Here is a 12,616-nt window from a genome sequence, read left to right as displayed (position 1 = left end):
GTTGGCTTCTGGGTAACCAGCAAGCTGTTTTGTGCTGGTTTGGTAAATCTAAGTATTGGAATATCCACCAGTTTTGGGGATTGTCTGCCTCATTCTTTGCAGTTCACTTTAATTGAGAAACCTCAGTGCAGCTCCCCTGGGATCCAGTCACACCACAGTTAATAAACTTGTTTTAATATTTTATCTCAACCAGTGTGTTTTTGGTTGAAATGTCTGGGAGAATCTCTACGCAGATTAACAAAGGTTGTGGCATGATAATTTCCTTTGATGAAATTACAAATATAATAATGGCCTTACACTGATCAAGACAGTCTTGAATAGCGTAATATACACATTTCTGAGGTGTAAGGCTGGGATTGGGGGATTTGCGAGTGTCATGCTGTAAACAGTTCCTGAGTGGCTGGGAGAGCATTCATGTAACTTTGCTGGGTGTGCTTCTGCATGCTGATGGCTGTGTGTGGTTAAGCACTGGAGTAAATTGCCTAGGGAGGTTGTGGAATCTCCATCATTGGAGATTTTTAAGAGTAGGTTAGACAAACACCTGTCAAGGATGGTCTAGATCAGAGGTCGGCTACCTTTCAGAAGCGGTGTGCCGAGTCTTCATTTATTCACTCTAAAAGACAGTTACTCACCTTTGTAACTGTTGTTCTTTGAGATGTGTTGCTCATATCCATTCCAGTTAGGTGTGCGCGCGCCGCGTGCATGTTCGTCGGAAGATTTTTACCCTAGCAACACTCGGTGGGCTGGCAGGGCGCCCCCTGGAGTGGCGCCGCTATGGTGCCGGATATATACCCCTGCCGGCCCATCCGCCCCTCAGTTCCTTCCTGCCGGCTACTCCGACAGTGGGGAAGGAGGGCGGGTTTGGAATAGATATGAGCAACACATCTCAAAGAACAACAGTTACAAAGTTGAGTAACCGTCTTTTCTTCTTTGAGTGCTTGCTCATATCCATTCCAGTGAGGTGATTCCCAAGCCTTACCTAGGCGGTGGGGTCGGAGCAAGACATTGCGGAATGTAAGACCGCTGAGCCAAATGTGGCATTGTCTATGGACTGCTGGACCAATGCGTAGTGCGATGCAAAGGTGTGGATGGAAGACCAGGTAGCCGCGCAACATATTTCCTGGTGGGAACATGGGCCAGGAAAGCGGCAGATGAGGCTTGAGCCCGAGTAGAATGGGCAGTGAGATGGCCAGTTGGGACGTGAGCCAAGTCATAGCATGTCCGGATACAGGATGTCAGCCAAGATTAAATCTGTTGGGAAGAGATTGGCATGCCCTTCATGCATTCTGTCATAGATATAAATGGCTGAGGTGAACGTCGGAAGGGTTTGGTCCTCTTGATATAAAAGGCGAGAGCCCTGCGGACATTCAGAGTATGCAGCTGTTGTTCCCGACGTGGTGAGTGCGGCTTCGGGAAAAAGACTGGTAGAAAGATGTCTTGCTTAACGTGGAAGGCAGAGACCACCTTGGGGAGGAATGCCGGGTGCGATAGCAGCTGTACCTTGTCCTTGTGGAATACTGTATACGGGGGATCCACAGTCGAAGCTCGAAGTTCCGAGACTCACCTAGCTGAGGTGATAGCGACGAGGAAGGTTGTCTTCCAGGACAGGTACAGCAGCGAGCATGTGGCTAGAGGCTCAAAGGGGGGACCCATGAGCCTAGCTAATACAAGGTTTAGATCCCAGGTAGGCGTTGGGCGCTTGACCTGAGGGTAGAGCCACTCCAAGCCTTTGAGGAATCTAGAAACTATGGGGTGAGAGAAGATTGAACTGCCAGTTTCCAGAGGATGGAAGGTGGAAATAGCTGCAAGATGCACCCTTATAGAAGAGATCGTCAGGCCCTGCTCCTTGAGGGACCATAAATAGTCCAAGATAACGGGGACCGATACACCTTCTGGAATAAAGTCATGCTGGGCGCACCAGTGGGAGAAGCGCTTCCATTTGGCGAGATATGTCGTCCGCGTGGAAGGCTTTCTGCTTCCCAGCAGCACCTGTTGCACTGAGGCGGAGCAACGCAACTCAGATTGGCTCAACCAGGCAGCAGCCATGCTGTCAGATGGAGGGACTGCAGGTCCGGGTGGTGAAGCCCGCCGAAGTCCTGCTTTATGAGATCCGGACAGAGTGGCAGAGGTATCGGGTCTGTCAGAGAAAGGTCGAGCAGCAGGTTGTATCAGTGTTGTCTCGGCCATGCCGGAGCGAGCAGTATTAGCTGGGCTCTGTCCCTGAGGAGCTTGCGTAGAACTCTGTGGACGAGAGGAAATGGTGGGATGGCATAAAATAGGTGACCTTTCCATGGAATTAGGAACACATCCGAGAGGGAGCCCGGGAAGCGACCTTGTAGGGAGCAGAACACCTGGCATTTCCTGTTCTCTCTGGAGGCAAAGAGGTCTATGTGGGGAAAGCCTCACTTCCTGAATACAGAATGGAGAATGTCTGGACGGATGGACCACTTGTGAGACAGGAAGGATCTGCTCAGTTCATCTGCGAGAGTGTTCCAGACTCCTGGGAGAAAGGAGGCTACCAGGTCTATTGAGTGGGCTATGCAGAAGTCCCACAGTTGGATGGCCTCCTGACAAAGGAGGGAAGACAGTGTCCCTCCCTGTTTGTTTATGTAATACATGGCCGTTGTGTTGTCTGTGAACACTGCAACACAACGGCCCTGTAGATGACGCTGGAACGCTCGGCACGGCAGTCGGACCGCTCTCAGTTCTCAGACATTTATGTGTAACGCCAACTCCCGAGATGACCAAAGGCCTTGAGTGCGAAGGTGCCCTAGGTGAGCACCCCAGCCGAGAGATGACGCGTCCGTTGTTAGGGACGTTGAGGGCTGCGGTGGATGGAACGGTAGACCTGCACACACCAGGGATGGCGTCCACCACCAGTCGAGGAAGCCTAGAATGCTCGGCGGGATTGTGAGTATAATGTCTATGGCGTCTCTGCTCGGACGATAGGCTGAGGCAAGCCAAGTTTGAAGAGGATGCATGCACAGTCTGGCGTGCTTTGTGACGAATGTGCATGCAGCCATGTGACCGAGGAGGCCAAGGCAAGTGCGGGCAGAGGTTGTTGGGAAGCTTTGAAGTCTTTGTACAAGGGAGACTATAGCCTGAAAACGAGGTAGAGGCAAACTGGTCGTTGCAAGATTGGAGTCCAGCATGGCTCCGATGAACTCTGTCCTCTGTGTAGGCATCAGAGTAGACTTTTCTAAATTGATTATCAGGCCTAGATGCATGAATAGGTCCATGATGATGGTCACATAGACTCATAGACTCTAGGACTGGAAGGGACCTCGAGAGGTCATCGAGTCCAGTCCCCTGCCCTCATGGCAGGATCAAATACTGTCTAGACCATCTCTAATAGACATTTATCTAACCTACTCTTAAATATCTCCAGTGATGGAGATTCCACAACTTCCCTAGGCAATCTATTCCAGTGTTTAACTACCCTGACAGTTAGGAACTTTTTCCTAATGTCCAACCTAAATCTCCCTTGCTGCAGTTTAAGCCCATTGCTTCTTGTTCTACCATTGGAGGCCAAGGTGAACAAGTTTTCTCCCTCCTCCTGATGACACTCTTTTAGATACCTGAAAACTGCTATCATGTCCCCTCTCAGTCTTCTCTTTTCCAAACTAAACAAACCCAATTCCTTCAGCCTTCCTTCATAGGTCATGTTCTCAAGACCTTTAATCATTCCCGTTGCTCTTCTCTGGACCATCTCCAGTTTCTCCACATCTTTCTTGAAATGCGGTGCCCAGAACTGGACACAATACTCCAGTTGAGGCCTAACCAGCTCAGAGTAAAGCGGAAGAATGACTTCTCGTGTCTTGTTTACAACACACCTGTTAATGCATCCCAGAATCACATTTGCTTTTTTTGCAACAGTATCACACTGTTGACACATATTAAGCTTGTGGTCCACTATGACCCCTAGATCTCTTTCTGCCATACTCCTTCCTAGACAGTCTCCTCCCATTCTGTATGTGTGAAACTGATTGTTCCTTCCCAAGTGGAGCACTTTGCATTTATCTTTATTGAACTTCATCCTGTTTACCTCAGACCGTTTCTCCAATTTGTCCAGATCATTTTGAATTTTGATCCTGTCCTCCAAAGCAGTTGCAATCCCTCCCAGTTTGGTATCGTCCGCAAAAATGACTGGTGACTTGTGCCTCGGAGGTCCCTCGAATAAGCCAGTCGTCGAGGTATGGGAAGACATGTATTCGAAGACGACATAGGGAAGCGGCGACTACCGCCATACACTTTGTGAATACCCGAGGGGCCGAGGAGAGGCCAAAGGGAAGGACTGTAAACTGATAATGTTGATGATTTACCACAAAGCGTAGATACCGTCTGTGCGGGGGGTAAATTGCAATGTGGAAATATGCGTCCTTCATGTCGAGAGCGGCGTACCAATCTCTGGGGTCCAGGGAAGGGATGATGGTTCCCAGGGATACCATGCGGAACTTGAACTTTTTCATGAATTTGTTCAGTCCTCGCAGGTCTAGGATAGGCCGGAGGCCCCCTTTCGCCTTGGGGATTAGGAAATATCGGGAATAAAACCCCTTGCCCCTAGATTCCTCTGGTAACTCTTCTATAGCTCCGATTGTAAGGAGCCTCCGAACCTCCTGCAGGAGGAGTTGCTTGTGAGAGGGGTCCCTGAAGAGGGACGAGGAGGGGGGTTGGGTGGGAGAGGGTGAAAGAAACTGAAGATGGTATCAAAGCTCCACCGTGCGTAGGACCCAAAGATCCGAAGTTAATTGGGATCACGCAGGGAGGAACGGGGAAAGGCTGTTGTAGAACTGAAAAGGATCTTGGGAGACAATTGGTACACTGCTCTCGGGCGCACCCTCAAAAGTTTGATTTGGGTCCCGCTGCTGGCTTGGTGGGACTGGAATTGTTACCCCCCTGAGATCCAGATTGACATCTGCGGTTGGTACAACCTCGCCTTCTGGTAAAGTCTTGCCTTGGCCTAGGCGAGGGGTAAGGGCGCTGAGGCTGAGAGTGGAAGGACCATCTTTCAGTCTGTGGTGTATGTATTCCCAGTGAACGAATAATTACGCGGTTGTCTTTTAGACTCTGAAGTCCATCTTTTGTGAGAACAGGCCCTGGCCATCAAATGGCAAGTCTTGTATAGTATGCTGAAGTTCAGGTGGCAGGCCTGACGCTTGTAGCCATGATATACGTCGCATGGCGATTCCAGAGGCGACCGTTCTAGCTGCCAAAGCGGCGGCATCCAGTGAGGCCTGTAGGGAGGTCCGCGCTACTTTCTTTCCTTCCTCCATGAGTGCTGTAAATTCCTGGTGGGAGTCCTGCGGGACCAGCTCTATAAAATTCCCTATGGCCTCCCAGGTGTTGTAGTTGTACCTACTCAGGAGGGCTTGTTGGTTTGCTACCCTGAGTTGGAGGCCTCCCGCGGAATAGATTTTTCGTCTCAACAAATCCATTTGCCTGGCCTCCCTTGATTTAGGTGCAGGGGGTTGTTGGCCCTGGCGCTCCCATTCATTGACGGACTGTACAATCAATGAACAGGGAGGGGGGTGCACATATAGGTACTCATACCCTTTGGAAGGCACCATGTATTTCCGTTCAACCCCTCTGGCTCTGGGCGGGATGGATGCCGGGGATTGCCAGATGGTGTCTGCTCTAGCCTGCTCTAGCCTGGATTGAACGGATGAAGGGGAGAGCCACTCTAGTTGGTGTCTCTGCTGACAATATACTTATCACCGGGTCTTCCACCTCTGGAACTTCCTCTACTGGCAAGTTGATATTCTGTACAACACACCACAGAAGGTCCTGGTGTGACCTGAGGTCAATCGGAGGCAGGCCCGATGATGACGTCCCCGCTACTGCCTCATCCGGAGAACAGGAGGATGACAGCCCCGGGACAAGTGGGTCCTGTACTGACTCCTGATCCTGGGGGAGCTCCGGAGCCGGAAGATCGTGTGGGTCCGGTGCGTGGGTAGGAGTTTCCTCCGTACCAGTCGGGGGAGGTCTGCTAACAGTGGCCTCTGGCACGCGGTGTTCTGAGGGACCGGAACGTGATGGGCCAGCGGGTTCCCCTTGGGCTTGGTGATAAGCCCAAGGTGTCCAAAAGGACCACTGATGAGGTCCCTGGTCCGGGCCATGGGTGTGAGTATCTGAATGGGATGAGACGGATGGATGACGAGAGGGCCACGGAGGAGCTGAGGCCGTTTGGGTAGGGTCTCTGCGTCCATTCAATCCTTCTCCTCGCAGTACCGGAGAACGGTACTGGGAGTCGTACTGGTGATGGGAGTGAGACCGGGACCTGTGACCAGTGCGGTGCCAGGAGGTCGACCAGTGCCTTGAATCTCCATGCTGAGATTGGCTGTGAGAGGTATGGTGCCGTGAGTGGTGCCGGGACCTGGACCGGTGCCGAGAGTATCGGGACAGCGACCGGGATCTTGAACGGTGCCGCGAGTATGACCGGTACCTAGATGGAGAGCGGTACTGAGACTGCGAGCGGTGTCGGGACCGGGATCGATGACGGGACCAAGAGTGCCTGCGGGACCTGGATCATGACCAACGACGTTCGGTGGTACCGGGTGAGGATGGTATCATCATGGCGGGCTTGCCTAATGATTGGACAACCCGCACCGGTGGTGCCAGGGGTTGAGGCAGCTCGGGCTCCATCAAGGCAATCAACTCCCTTGCAGTGAAGAACATCTCTGGCGTGGAGGGCACGATAAGCTCAACCATGGCGTGTGCCGGGGAGCTGATAGGCAACGGACTCGATGGCTCTTGCGAGACCGGAATCAACGGTGCAGAAGACTTCGGCGCCGCGGCAGCTGATGGTGCCGGGTGGTCCGACTTAGTTGTACGCTCTGACTGCGGTGTAGATACAAGAGCCGCAGGAGTTTTATGCTTCTTGCTCCTTGGGGAGAGAGAGCGGTGCCGGGCGGAGCTTGGGCCGGTGAAGGCTGGTGTCGAGGAGCCTTCACTGCAGCTGTGCGCTCCGGTGTGGAGGAGGCACTTGTCCGCGGTGCCGCAGTTGGTGCTGAAGATGGAGGAGTTAGAGCTGCATCCATCAAGAGTTGCTTTAGACGAATGTCCCATTCCATTTTCGTCCGGGGCTTGAAAGCCTTGCAGATGCAGCACTTGTCTGCGAGGTGAGATTCGCCCTGGCACTTTAAACAGGAGTCGTGAGGGTCTCCTGTGGGCATCGGCCTATGACAGGCTGAGCACGGTTTGAAGCCCAGTGAGCCGGGCATGGGCCCCGGTACCGGGTGAGGAGAAGGGGCTAACCCCCGATCCCCCTTAACTGTATACAATAACTACTACAAAGAACTACTAAAACTAGAAACTAACTAGAAATATAGAAGATCGAACTATATACACAATAACTATTAGAAACGTGCGGATAGCTAGGGAGGTGGAGATCAGCTAAGCCACGCTCCACTGTTCCAACGACCAACACGGGCGGTAAGAAGGAACTGAGGGGGGGATGGGCCGGCAGGGGTATATATCCGGCACCATAGCAGCGCCACTCCAGGGGGCGCCCTGCCGGCCCACCGAGTGTTGCTAGGGTAAAAATCTTCCGACGAACGTGCACGAGGCGCGCGCACACCTAACTGGAATGGATATGAGCAAGCATTTGAAGAAGCATTTAAGGTTTTGTGTGCCAGTCATACATTTTAACATTTTTAGAAGGTCTTGTTCTATAAGTCTAAAATATATAACTAAACTATTGTTGTATGTAACGTAAATAAGGTTTTAAAAATGTTTAAGAAGCTTCACTTAAAACTAAATTAAATGCAGAGCCCTCCGGACTAGTGGCCAAGACCTGGGCAGTGTGAGTGCTACTGAAAATCAGCTAACCTGCCACCTTCGGCACCCTTGCCATAGGTTGCCTACCCCCGGTCTAGATAATACTTCGTCTGCCATGAATGCAGGGGACTGGACTAGATGACCTCTCAAGGTCCCTTCCAGTCCTATGATTCTATGAAGAGGGTTCAACTGATTTCAATAAAACATCTTAATCAAAATGATGCTACTTCAGAGTTTGATTCTGCCCAGATGAAATGTGTTTATATGTGAGCATGAGGTAAACGGTTCTGAGCTGGATGGGGAGTATAAGGAATACCCATTCTGTGCTACTGAGAGTACTGTTCCACAGTCTCCAGTTCACTACTGCAAATAGCAGTGAGGCTCAACAGGGGAACATGTTGATTAGCTGATGGTTGTGTTTGACCATCCCATTGTCCCTGTGAGTGAGGCCCTGTCTCAACTAGAAAACAAAGGTGTTATTTTAAAAACCTGCCAGCTACCATTTTTAATTAATGGAGTTAAAAAACATGGCAGCATCCTAACATTCATCACAACCAGCTGGCTTGTTCTGGAAAGGGTCAAACACTATCCACACTAGCCACTAGCACATTTTTAAATACCACTTAAAGCTAGCACATTTAAACAAAATCAAAACACCTTTCTTTCTTGTGTAGACAGGACTTTTGTGAACCAGCACTCAAAGGACTTGAGACTTCCTTCCTTTCGTCTACACATGGATTCTGCTAGGTGCTCACAATTTGTCCTAGAACTTCATGCCCTTCCACTATCTGCTGAGCACCTCGCAGACTTGCAACAGCAAGCTAAAGGGGCTGCCGTATTTTATTCACAAGTTTGTTGCTAAAAGGAGCAATTCATTATAGTTTTGAAACCTTCTTTTTGAACAGTCCTGGCTCCCAGCAAACGTCTGACTAACATCATCTAGGACCAGTCAGCTCGAGGCGTAACCCTCATCATTTTTGGTAGCACTGATGATTAACCGCACGTCCTTTTCACGCTTGCCACCATCTTAAGAAGTACCCTGCTCTGGGGTCATTTCTAGACATACACCAGTGCATTGTAGTTTCAACACAGCCGCCCCTCTGTGGTGCCCTCATGCCAGCAGTAGCCTGTGGAACAGAACATTAATTTAGCCACCAGCTTCTAGTCATATTTACATTTACAGCGCACAGATGGATCATGGAAGTGTGAAAGGAGAACGTGGGATGTGACAGACCCAAGTCCCCAGATTCCAATGAAGAGAATCAACTTCAGCAACATTTCTCTGATTTAGTTAACATTCTGCATCATGAACATGGGCTGCTACAAGATTACAAAATGTCCTGTAAATGAAGTGATAGTGTTACTTTTTGTTTAAAATCAGTGCTCTTTGCTCAGCACACAAGTAAGATAAGACAGAAGCGGTCTGGCATTTCTTTTCTTACTACTTTAGTTTGCTGGAAATAGATCTAAGCAGAGACTTTTGAAGAAAGCTGTGAGCTCTCTCTCTCTCCCCCACAAGTTCAACCCCATGCATTAAAAACTGCCAGCTACAGAACGTGGCAACAGGCCAAAAAGACGTCTGCATTTTGTTTTCTTCCATGGCCTCCAGGATCACAACTCTGTGGAAAATGACACCTTTATGATTTGGGAGAAGGGTTTTGAGATGGTTCATTGTGTCAACTCAAACATGCTCTCTAGCCTCCTCCAGTGAGGTAGAGCCCAGCTGTTTCCACTAGGATCTTTGCATGGCAGTTAACATTTAAAAAACAACAACAATGGACAATTCATCGCGTGTGGGCATTCTGGAGAAACTCAAGATACTTTCTACCTTTTTCTTCAGTTACCGAATGACTGTATCCAAAGTAGCTGGCAATGTTAACAGAGCTCTAAAACCAATCCCCTGCCCTAGAATTATAATTCTCCAGGGTACAGAACAATAAATAAAGGAGCAAGAATAAATTAAACAAATTTCATTAACCTAAAAGTAGGGGGAAAGGTTTTCCTCGTGTCTGAACTCTGCTTGCCACAGGATAAAGTAGTGTGTGGGGTGCCTCTCAGGAACTGGTTTTGGTTGTCTGACCTGCCACTCCCTAGCTCTGAGATAAGTCAGAGCAGCTGAGGAGCTGCTCTACCTTATGCCAGTAAAGAAGAAATGTAGTAGAGTTCTGTTCCCTCATGTTCTCTTCTTCCGCCAACGTGGCACTTATGCTGGAGGACAAAAAGAGGTGGCTGGTGCAGGACGTGGATATGCTGACTCTGACAACTTAACACCAGCAGAGAATTCCCGAAAACAAGGGAAATTCTCCACTGGCCACTTCTGGACAGAATTTGGCGGCTTTGCACTCCAGCAGCTACAGTGGAAGGGGGAATCAGGCCAGATTTATTTTCTAGATTAGTTCCCTTCTTCAAATTACTGACCCAAACTCTTCCCATTCTCCAACATATACTGTCCATCTCTATGCCATTTTCTTTTTTATCCTGATCTTGCTATACTATTCAATCTGGTTTGTATTAATTTGCTCCCCTCTCTTTCTTTGAAAAGCAGCCTCTCTCTTCCTCTCAGTCTTTTCTATTCACCCCAAACTCTCTGTTCAGCCCTCTGCTTTCTCTTGTGGTACATGGTCTATTCCCCTTCATTCCCTTTGTGATTTCCCAACATTACTGCAAAGCAGAACACTGTATTGCCACTACATCAACAGATCTTTAAGATTTTGATCTGATGACACCTACATCTGAGCTACTTTTGAATGTCTCTGGGGAAATATGAAACACAGATACGCAAGCTAGGGGTTCTGGTTGTTATTTTTATTCATTTTCAGTATCTGAAAAATGCCTGGCGGCATTAGAACTCTGTATCTCCCTAGATAGGTTTATTTGAAGTAAGAATGGATATATTTGAAGAGAAATTAGTTGCTTCATTAGCAGTGGCAAACACAAAGAGTGCCGTTCTGTCCTCGCTGAACTCAGTAACAAAATTCCCACTGACTTCAACGGGACCAGAATTCCACTCAGAATTTTTTACAAAATACTTATAAATGGTTTTTTAAACAGCCTCATGTATTGTTTGCATCCTACATTCCTGCATGTGGCTGGAACTCACCCCTGTGCAGAGGGCCAATCACAAGGTCCATAAACCACTAAAAACTCATCCAAGCCTTCAAAATAGGGCTTAAGCAGGACCTGAGTAGTGCCTATACCCGGTGCTTGCCCCCAGCACAGGGGAGAATGTCATCTTACGTGTGTACTCCAATACACAGACAAGGTGCTTGCTATGGCGCTTGGGGTGAGACCCACAGCATGAGTGCTATAGGCTGTAACTCACAGCTGACTTATGATCAGGATGGGAAGGTCATTAAAAGTACCTTTAAAGGAGCCAGGCCATTTTCTGCTGAGTTTGAAGATTTTTGTTTTGTTTTATTTTTGGTTGGTTTGTTTGCTTGGGGAGGGGTTTTTTTTGTCCCCAAACTTATTTTGAAAAAGTGATTCTTGAAAACTTGCAACCTGTGTTGTTTTATAAATTGTTTCAATTAGAGCAAGATCCATCCTGCTTAGTCTGAAGTTCTTCCAGTGGAAACTCTGCCTCTGCCATATGTATTCCCACTGAGGAATCATAACAAACAATCTCTGCTTCTGAATGAAGTTCACAGAAGGTCAATGAGTTCTTTCCCCATATATAACAAAATATACTGCAAGAGGATCTTGTCTCTTTTTCCCCTGTGAAACATGGTAAGATATTTCCACACAAAAACACTACACAAGCTATGAATAAAGCATATGGAGTCGTAAGTACAGTACTCTCTGCTTCCTGTATTGTATGTTCCTGTACATGGGTTTGAGTGACAGAAGATGTGCTGCCATAGACTTTTAAAGAGAAATATTTGTGACCAAGAGGGAATTATAATGTAACCAGTGATCTGTGTGAGCATTAGCACACCGTGAGCACAGCTTCTGTCATTATTTTTTGTAACTGGATTCAATAATATAAGTTAAACAAGCTAATGTGATGTTGAATTAGTTACATTCTTGGTAAGCTTACATGGCAAGAGTCTTTAGAAATATTGGAGCAAAGAGCTAAAGCAACCAACCAAATAGAAACACAAGTCCTACTGTTTCAGTATGAAGGGCAGAATATATATTCTACTTATACCCACTTTAAATAATTAAAACAAAACAGAGATTACTTACAGTGGAACTGATTTTCTTTAATTTTGATGGGCTGACTCCTTTTTTTGCTCAGGGTTTAATTCAGTCTGAAAAAAACAACACCGCATTGTGATTATTAAATGAATATATTAAAATACCATCTCAGCAGTGTTAGCACAGGACTGACACCAAGTGTCCTGATGGGGCAGTTTGCCTGGTAACAGCAATAGTACACAAACCCAGTCCCAACAGGTGGAGGACTCCTTAGTGGCTTGGTTAACCTCACTCGGTAAGTTCACTAAGACGGTGACATGCGTGTTCACGATGAAGTACATCACCCAGGGTTACCCCTTCTGCCTGTGTGACAGCATGCAGGAAATCACAGGCTGCTTTACGTCAGCCACGCAGGCATCAGGGAGAGCACAGCTCTAGGTGGGTGCGGCAGAGCTGAGATGAGCCTCACAGTTCAGATCTGGATTTCGACGCTTCAGATCAAAGGTTCAGATTCCGCAGCTCTTCCCCTAAACTGCTTAGATTGAGGTACGAGGGGTTGTTGAGCCCTCCTCTGGCTCTGAGTAAATTAAGTGGAGTCCATTTCCAGATGCCAAATGTGCTCTGCATTCAAATATAGAGATGTTTTCTTCCTAACTACCAGCACTAAAAATTCCCTCTGGAATTTGAGGTTCATTTCAGTCCT

General features: G+C 48.2%; 1 protein-coding gene across 8 annotated transcripts in view; it reads right to left on the bottom strand.

The window, feature by feature from the left end:
• HIVEP3 (HIVEP zinc finger 3) overlaps positions 1-12,616 on the bottom strand; it is a 461,199-nt gene that overhangs the window by 119,852 nt on the left and 328,731 nt on the right. For 7 of the 8 annotated variants that reach the window (XM_030539428.1, XM_030539427.1, XM_030539429.1 and 4 more), the window contains 2 exons: positions 11,962-12,026; positions 8,843-8,903 (listed from right to left, as the gene is read on the bottom strand). The gene's annotated coding sequence lies outside the window, so the exon portion shown is untranslated. The remainder of the gene's footprint in view (positions 1-8,842; positions 8,904-11,961; positions 12,027-12,616) is intronic. The other variant, XM_030539430.1, reaches the window with a different exon arrangement.

The sequence above is a fragment of the Gopherus evgoodei genome, chromosome 20 (genome assembly GCF_007399415.2).
Source record: "Gopherus evgoodei ecotype Sinaloan lineage chromosome 20, rGopEvg1_v1.p, whole genome shotgun sequence".
NCBI lineage: Eukaryota > Metazoa > Chordata > Testudines > Testudinidae > Gopherus > Gopherus evgoodei.
The sequence above is the reverse complement of the archived record's forward strand: the minus strand, read 5'-3'. Positions and strand labels throughout refer to the sequence as shown.